Genomic DNA, 8,465 nt, shown 5'->3' with positions numbered 1-8,465 from the left:
AAATGACACCAAAAACAAAAAAAAAGACACAAAAAACACAAAATGATAGAAATAATTTTGAACATGAACTGAAAATACATACAAGGGTCAGCCTTGGGACCACATCAGGAGGAAGATGACCGTAAATTATGAAAACTATAAAACATATTCAGGAGCAACTAAATACTGTTTCATTTACAAAATGAGATTCTTTAAAATGTGTTATTACTCATTCATTTCATCATTATGCTCTATAGTTGTTTTTTCATAGAATTCTGACCACTACGTAGTCGTCAAACATCAGTTTGAGAACTGCACTGATGCACAGCTGTGGAGCTCAGGACGAAAGCACAGCAACCCGCAAATCAAATGGATGCTGAATCAAGCCCAGATCATATTCAACATGGCTGCTTGCTACAGTTTGCACTAGGGTTGAGGATTGGTTGGGCTTTATCCAATACCGGTGCCTACTCTGTAATTTTCAAATGCTTCCGGTGCTTAAATGGTGCTTAAACCGGTACTTTATAAAAAAATTAAACCGCATACACTTTGTCAAAATACAATTCCCGCTTCTGCTTCCAATCACGTACGAGGTACGAGGCTCATAGGCCGTTGGGTGCAGCCGGCGTAGCAATCCGAAGCTACGTAGTAGGTCCAGAGTTGACTATAACTGTTTGATTTACCTAACTCTAAGATTGCCTGGCAGTGGTGTACTATTTTAGACTAATTACGCTGCAGGTTCACTGAGAAATTATTATAACTGACTAAGTTATCTGCTGTTTAATATTCGTTGCTAACCGCCAAAAACGCATGAATATGGCAATATACCGAGGCTGGCAAACTTATCGAGTTGATTTATCGATTTTCGGCCCAGTCCAAGCGGACACTGAGTTGAAGTACTGTATAGGATATAGCTCATATGTTGTCACACATTGAATGGCAACGGTGTTTGCTAAGAGGAAAGGCTGCTCCCATCATCTGTGAGGATGTCCGCCACACTAACAGTGCTGGGAGTGGGACTCACTTCAATTTGTCCGGGGGGCGACACTGGCTGCTGCTGTTGTTGACGTGCTTAGCTCCTGGTCACGTAGGTTTTCAAACACGGTACATTGTTTGGTTTTTCAGTAAACTCTCAGCTATGATCAACAGATGTGCTGAATCTGATGAGTAGTGGCACTGAAGTCACGATCAACAACTGGGGGGGTGGCGCGGCACCGAAATGAGCCACCAAAATGTTTGTTCTTATTTGGTCTGGTGACTACCGTTTACGTCGAAACCGGTGGCATACTGGTACCGCGTTTCGGTACACAACCCTAGTTTACACATCGTTAACATATGCTTATATTGTCCATAATATACGTATATAATGGATTAAATGAAAATGGAATGAATTGCTGTAATGAGGAATGTAAGCCAGCATGCTAAACAAGTACTGAGCCTTCGTAGGGCCTTGTGCACCTTGGCAGTGTTCCTGAAACAGCTGATTTTCCTTGGTCATAGTTTCACAGTATGAGTGGATGCTGCTATAGCACTAAATCTATCAGATGTGTGGACATGCAGATGATACACACTCTCCCAGGCCAACTGGTTCTCTTAATCCACTTCCTGTCAGAGTGTGTAGCCAGAAGAAGATAAGCCAGATGTGTACATGCAATATGTATCCAGCAATGAGAGAAAACACCCACATCTTCAATATTTGGCAATCAATGAGGAATTATGCAACATTTGATTTCTCTGCTTGCTTCTACTCAGTGTTTATTCCTCCTAATGAAACTTTTAAGCGTACACAGAGAAAACCCATGAAAACCATGCATATTAAATTTGCTGTGGCTCAGTGACCAATCACTGTACCTTTCTGACCATTGAGTATGTCAACTGCAAAGGTGAAAGTAATTGATAACAAGTACTCACGTTACTGTAACTGAGTTGCTTTTATGGGTACTTGTACTTTTTTGAGTATATTTCTTTTTTTTTTGTTTTTTTGGAGTATATTTCTAAATCAGTAATTTTACTTGTACTTTAAGCTGATATCCGGAGTTTCTGAAAAATCTGATTCTTTTGAAATGCAACTAGTCTTTTATTGTGGTGTACTGCCAGTGGTCATTCATATACATTAATGTATATACTGTAAGTCCCTCCTTTGTCCTATAGACCCCTATACACATAGAAACGATCGGCGAGTGTGCCCAGCCAATAGGCTTCGACTTCCTGTTAATCAAAGTGAATGCGGAAATGTGCGCGGAAACAAGGCAAACAGGTAAATATGATTTTGGCTTTTACCTGACCCATAGACCTATATCAATGCGACCCGATGCGACCATGTTATGTTGCGCAATGTGCGTGCAGAAAAGTAGAGGCGTGGCTTCTGGTAGATTGGTAGAGGCAGTGGGAGGAAGTGAGGCTGTTTAGGGCGGGACATCGAGACGTTTCTCAGAAACTCCGGATATCAGCTTTAAGTACATTTTAAAAGAAGTAAAGTCATTTGTTACATTTCTACACCCAACCGTTACTGAGTAAACTATTTTATTTTTTTTGGTAATTTTTTATCTTCAATTTCTGTTTCATGGTCCCTTGATGGCAGATTGAACATAACCCATATGTTCTTAGTCATGCTATTTCCTATTAACGCACAGCCACTTTCTTTGTTTCAGGTTGGTGTTTATACCTATTATGTTGTTTCCCACATAGCACATTTGGCATGGCACTGATTTAGAGTTCATAAATGTAGCTATACTTAGAGCCTAATCATTTTATTGTTTTTTTAAATTTTGAATTGAATTCATTGGTGTCTTACTTTTACTTGTACTTGAGTACAATTTCAATCAAGGATCAGTACTTCTACTTGAGTAGGATATATCAGAACTCTTTACACCTCTGGTCATTATGATCACTTGATGCTTGTTTACTGAGAAATCTCAGCAAAACAAGTAGGAGTGTAACATTAATATAAGATCTAGTGTTGAGTATGAGTGAAGCCCCGCCCCCTTAGTAACATTAACATTATTAATAGCTTTATGAATGTATGGAACACTCATTTGTTTTTCATTTTTCTTATTAGTACAAGGTAAATATTGAAGTACCAAGAGGAGTGTTTGAATTCAACGGGAAATACCGAGGGTGACCAACGCAGCCCATTTCAAGGGTGTGACACATGCTCTACAGGTGCAGGTGCACGCATAGAAGATGATCCCGGGTGGTCCGTCATTCTAAAGTTCATTATTCATCATTGTCCCCCTCGCTTCGCTACAGAGCAGGGGGCCTTCTCCAAACCATCATTCAGTCACTTCTCAGACACACTCAGTCCAGAATCTGAGCTCTGGTGGTCTGAAAGCAGCATGAGGGTCCACAGCTGTGCACAGCAGTCATTAGTTAGAAGGGTCACCAGTTTAATCATAACGCCAGAGAATCTGCTCATCGTGTTATGGCAAAAATGGCCCACAGTGCAAACTACTTTCCTTACTTTAAAGTAAGAAAACAACAGTCATAAACAAACACACACATGATTCACTCATATCTGAAATAAAGGGTGGTAAACCAGTTGCTTCCCTAATTCCTTTTCCTCACCTGCTGCGAGGAATTTCCTATGATTGCAGCAATGATTAGTGCACGTGCAGAAGTGGTGGAAACCGCCATATTAAAATGAGCGTTTTCTACGTGTTATGTTGAACATGAAACATAAAGGAGAGAGGTAAATTTGAAGCAGCAGAATTGGAGGTGTTAGTAGAGGAAGCTAATAAAAAAATTATGAAATACAGCAAAGACATAGATAGACGTAGCATGTTTTTATGTGTTTGCGCATGCGCAGTCAGGTCCCCAAGATGACAACCATTTACGTCCAAAGGCAGCTCTCTACGCTGCCTTTGGACGTAACCGCGCCATGCTAAATGCTATACGTAAGTTTTCAGTGCATTAGTGAATTGATCCCATGTGACCGCTGCTGCTACGTTCTCTCTCGCTGGAGCGAGTGGGCGGGATAACACTATAGGCAGGATGACAGCGCTAGAGACGATAGAGAAACTTCTTTTTGAGGAAAAACGTCAGCTTTTAAAAGATGGGAGACCAGCACCTGAGTTACCAGACCTTCAGCAAAGGTAAGGTCAGAAAATGTTTCATATTTCCCACAGTGAATAGTACAAAAGGAAGGATTGGCTTTGTGGATGCTCCTCACTGAGACTGTTCTGAGTTGTTGTCATTTTCTCCATGTTTCTGTGTTTCCAACACAAACAACAGATGTGCTGCTGTGTCATGAGATATATCCTGTTGGGAGAGTATGGAGGCTATATTAAATATTTGTTTATGTTTCTTTAATGATGTTTTACGAAGTTGATTTTGTTAGATGGCTAAATGCTTGTTCATGTGGATCTCGTTGGGTTTTTTCTTTCTTATTATGAATTTTATGTTTTGATAAGTGCAATGAGATGACTTTGTTGTAAATTGTGCTATACAAATCAAGTTGATTTGAATTGAATTAACACTTGACAGCAGAAACATATGAAATTGTCATTGGTGGTCTCGATTTGCAACGTGCCTACCCAACCCTAGTGGTCACGGCACATCACTGATAGATAGATAGATAGATAGATATAGATAGATAGATAGATACAGTGGGGAAATGTGTGAGAGTGAGCCTTCACTTCTTTTACAACATAGCTTAAAGCTGATATCCGGAGTTTCTGAGAAACGTCTCGATGTCCTGCCATAAACAGCTCCACTTCCTCCCAGAGCCTCTGCCAATCTCCCAGAAGCCACGCCTCTACTTTTCTGCACACACATTACGGAACATAACAAGGTCACATCGGGTCGCATTAATATAGGTCTATGGATTGTGACGCGCAGCCATGTTTCCGTGCATAGTTCCGCATTCACTTTGATTGACAGTCTCAAAAACAGGAAGTCAAAGCCTATTGGCTGGGCACACTCAGCGATTGTTTGTATAGGGGTCTATAGGATGAAGGAGGGACTTATATACATGAATGTATATGAATGACCACCGGCAGTAGACCATAGTAAAAAACTAGTTAGGTATTTTTTGGCATTTCAAAAGAATCATACATAAACAGAGATTTCCCAGAAACTCCAGATATCAGCTTTAAAGAGGATTTAACTTTGATTCTGAATTAAAGAGGAATTAAAGCGTGAGTATCTCAAAGTGTTTCTCCAGGCATAATTTTATGCTGGTGCATTGCTTTTTCCCAGTTTTTTCATTTAAATATAAAAAAACACAATAGTTATCACTCTACACAACAAACCTAAATGTCCCCGATGTCCCACCTTCAAACACAACCTCATTTGGCATCCATGAAAAAGCTACTTAATCTCCCACTTTTCTATAGCAATAAATACTTCCTACGGGCACTGCACTAGTATATGTTTATATATATATATATATATATATATATATATATATATATATATAATATAGGACAGTATAGTTGTGTTTTTATGTCGATAAGGCTTTATTTTAAAGCTTAATTTTTACACAGACATCATGGAGATTCACACAGCCGCCAAGTGTGTGTCCGTGTATGTCTGTGTTTAATGTGGAGAACCAGTTCTTCCTAAAGTTAGGAGCACCTCTAATCTCCATCATCTTCAACAGCAGCAGAAGCTACAAAGAGTGTGTTGAACTGCTGCTGGAACCCATATCATCAAGTCTGTCTAGGCTCCAGAACTCACTCACACATGCTGTCCGTCAGACAAAGTGGGTCACAAACCTAAAGCAGTTGATAAATGTATTGATTAATGTATTTTCTATAGGTGTAGATGGCAGCAATGCTTTGACATTATTTCAAGAGCGGTGCAAAAAATGATATTTCTCATATTCTATTCAGTCAACATGTCAAAATTACAAAAATGGCATTCTCTATTCAATCAATCTTTATTTGTATATATATATATATTTCTATTATAATATTAAAATATTTATTACAATATTAAAAGCCAGTAGTAGTTTACTAACACAGTGCATCATATGTTGACATTATTACACAAATGTACAGAGTGTTTGAAGTAAAGGTGAACAGGACAAACAATGATAATCTCATATCTAGGTTCAACCTGTTAAACTTCGGCTTTTTACACATGCACAGGTAGAATTAAATCCATAAAGTTATGATTTTAAACACATGCGTGCCGTGCGGATGGAAATCAACCATTGTGGTAATATTGATCACAGTCCTCACCATTGGTCTCTTAAGCTGCACACGGAACACATGATAATGCAAAATCTCACGGAGTGTCTCATCACCTCCATAACTCCCAGGGACTGAAAAGATTAAGTTCCAACTCTCAAATGATTAATCAATTTCAATTTCTCTCCATGTCATCAATCATGTTCTCATTAAGTGTTGCCTGAAGCTGCACTGAAACGATTACGAGTCCAACGTCCAACTTGCAGCGCTTTATTGCCGTACAAGTCCTTGTAAAATACCTTTTACTGTCTTGTCAGGAGCTGCAGCAGATAGCGCCTCATATTTCCATGTCAGCAGTAACACCGAGGCCTTCTGTAGCTTTGGCGTATGATGTTACACACTCAGATTCTCACTCGATCAGTGAGTTACGTTTAACTCCCTCCTCTCAGGAGCTCTCTGACTTTTTCCTTATGATGAGAAGAAGTAGTGAAGCAGAAATGCAGTGAGGTGAGACAGCTTCTCATGTTTAGCCCTCATTGCTAACGTGACGTTAGCCTCATTTCAAACATCATCTCAGCCTCAGCAGAGTGAGGTCAGGTGAGGCTTTCATAATATTTCTCTAAATGCAACAATGACCAAAATTTAGCTCTAGATAGATGCACACGAGGGAGGATAAACAAACAGCAGGAGGAACTGGAAATTCACGTCAGGTTTTCAAATGTAGAAAATCATGTGACACGAGGCCATGGATTGTCTGGTTTTAAAAACCAAAGTTGCATGTGAGGGTCTTAGCAAATCTTGGAGAACAAATAGAATTGTCCACTAGACACAAATGTCTACCGTATTTTTCGGATTATAAGGCGCACTAGCAATGAATGGGTCTGACTGGGTCTATTTTCATACATAAGGCGCACCGGACTATAAGGCGCACCGGTTTGTTATTATTATTATTATTAAGACGCATGAAGTGAAACAAAATAGTCTGATAAATCAAACTTTATTCAACTCATTAACAATAACTCTCAACATCACTCAGCTTTAACACATAAAATACAGAACATTACACTCACTTTTTCAGTTCAGTATGTTGAAGCAGAGTACAGGTACATATCACACCACGAGGCGCCTGACTACGGTAGCCCTAAAGTGCCAAAAATCCATCAAGCGGTGCAGCTTCATAGTTTACCAAAGTTGCACTAAAACATTTTGACATATTAATTTCATACATAAGGCACACCTGATTATAAGGCGCACTGTCGATTTTTGAGAAAATTAAAGGATTTTAAGTGCGCCTTATAGTACGAAAAATACGGTAAATATTATTGAAGTCAGAGGTGTAAAGAGTAAGGATATTTCCTAATGTAGCACAATCAAAAAACACGCACTTTCCCTTTATTTGAGGCAGTGTGCTGGATCAAAAAGGTCCAAATATACTAAGAAAAAAGGTGGGTACAACTGCGTGGTTAGCTCCCCATTTCAGTTTTAATTTACAATTTTTACATGGTGTAAATTAAAACTGAAATTGGGAGCTAACCACGCAGTTGTGCCCACCTTTTTTCTTAGTATCTACGGATATATCCTACTCTTGTAAAAGTACTGTTACTTGATTGAAAATACTCAAGTACAAGTAAAAAGTAGATCAATTTAATAGAACTCAAAGTAAAAGTTACTCGTCCCTTTCACCCTCCATGTTTATTTCTGGTAATAAATGGTTGCCTCGGTTCCCTTGCATACAGTAAACATCTCATGTATAAACTTAAAAAGGAAGAGACCAAATCTAAACTGAATTTATTTTCCACAAAGGCATCTGTATAAAATAAAAAGGTTTGTCAAAATGTACAATTCTTTTCAAAATAAAATAACACCGATGAATTTAATGCAAAAAACAAAACAAAAAAAAAACTGTCAGGCTTTAAGTATAGCTACATTTATAAACTCCATCCAATGACTTTTTGCCACCATTCATTACGTTTAATCTGATTGGTCGGCTATGATGTGATGCATTTGATTGTTGGGACTTTGTTTTTTCTTTTTTTGTTTCACAATGTCTGTTAATCATTTAAAACAAAATATATACTGAATAACAGTTGGGGTGGAAGTGTAACATATTACTTTACTTCTTTTAAAACGTACTTAAGTACAAGTAAAGTGACTGATTTAGAAATATACTCAAAAAAGTGCAAATACCCATGAAAGCAACTTAATTACAGTAACGTGAGTACTTGTAATCTGTTACCGTCACCTCTGATTAAAAAGACACCAACCCATCCAAAGAAAGCATTTTAGATCAACTGGTCTCACCCTGGGACCCACATTTTACAATTTAACCAAACAAATTTAGTTTTTCAAAAATAG

This window comes from Gouania willdenowi, chromosome 19 (assembly GCF_900634775.1).
Source record: "Gouania willdenowi chromosome 19, fGouWil2.1, whole genome shotgun sequence".
NCBI lineage: Eukaryota > Metazoa > Chordata > Actinopteri > Blenniiformes > Gobiesocidae > Gouania > Gouania willdenowi.
Note: the sequence above shows the minus strand (reverse complement) of the source record.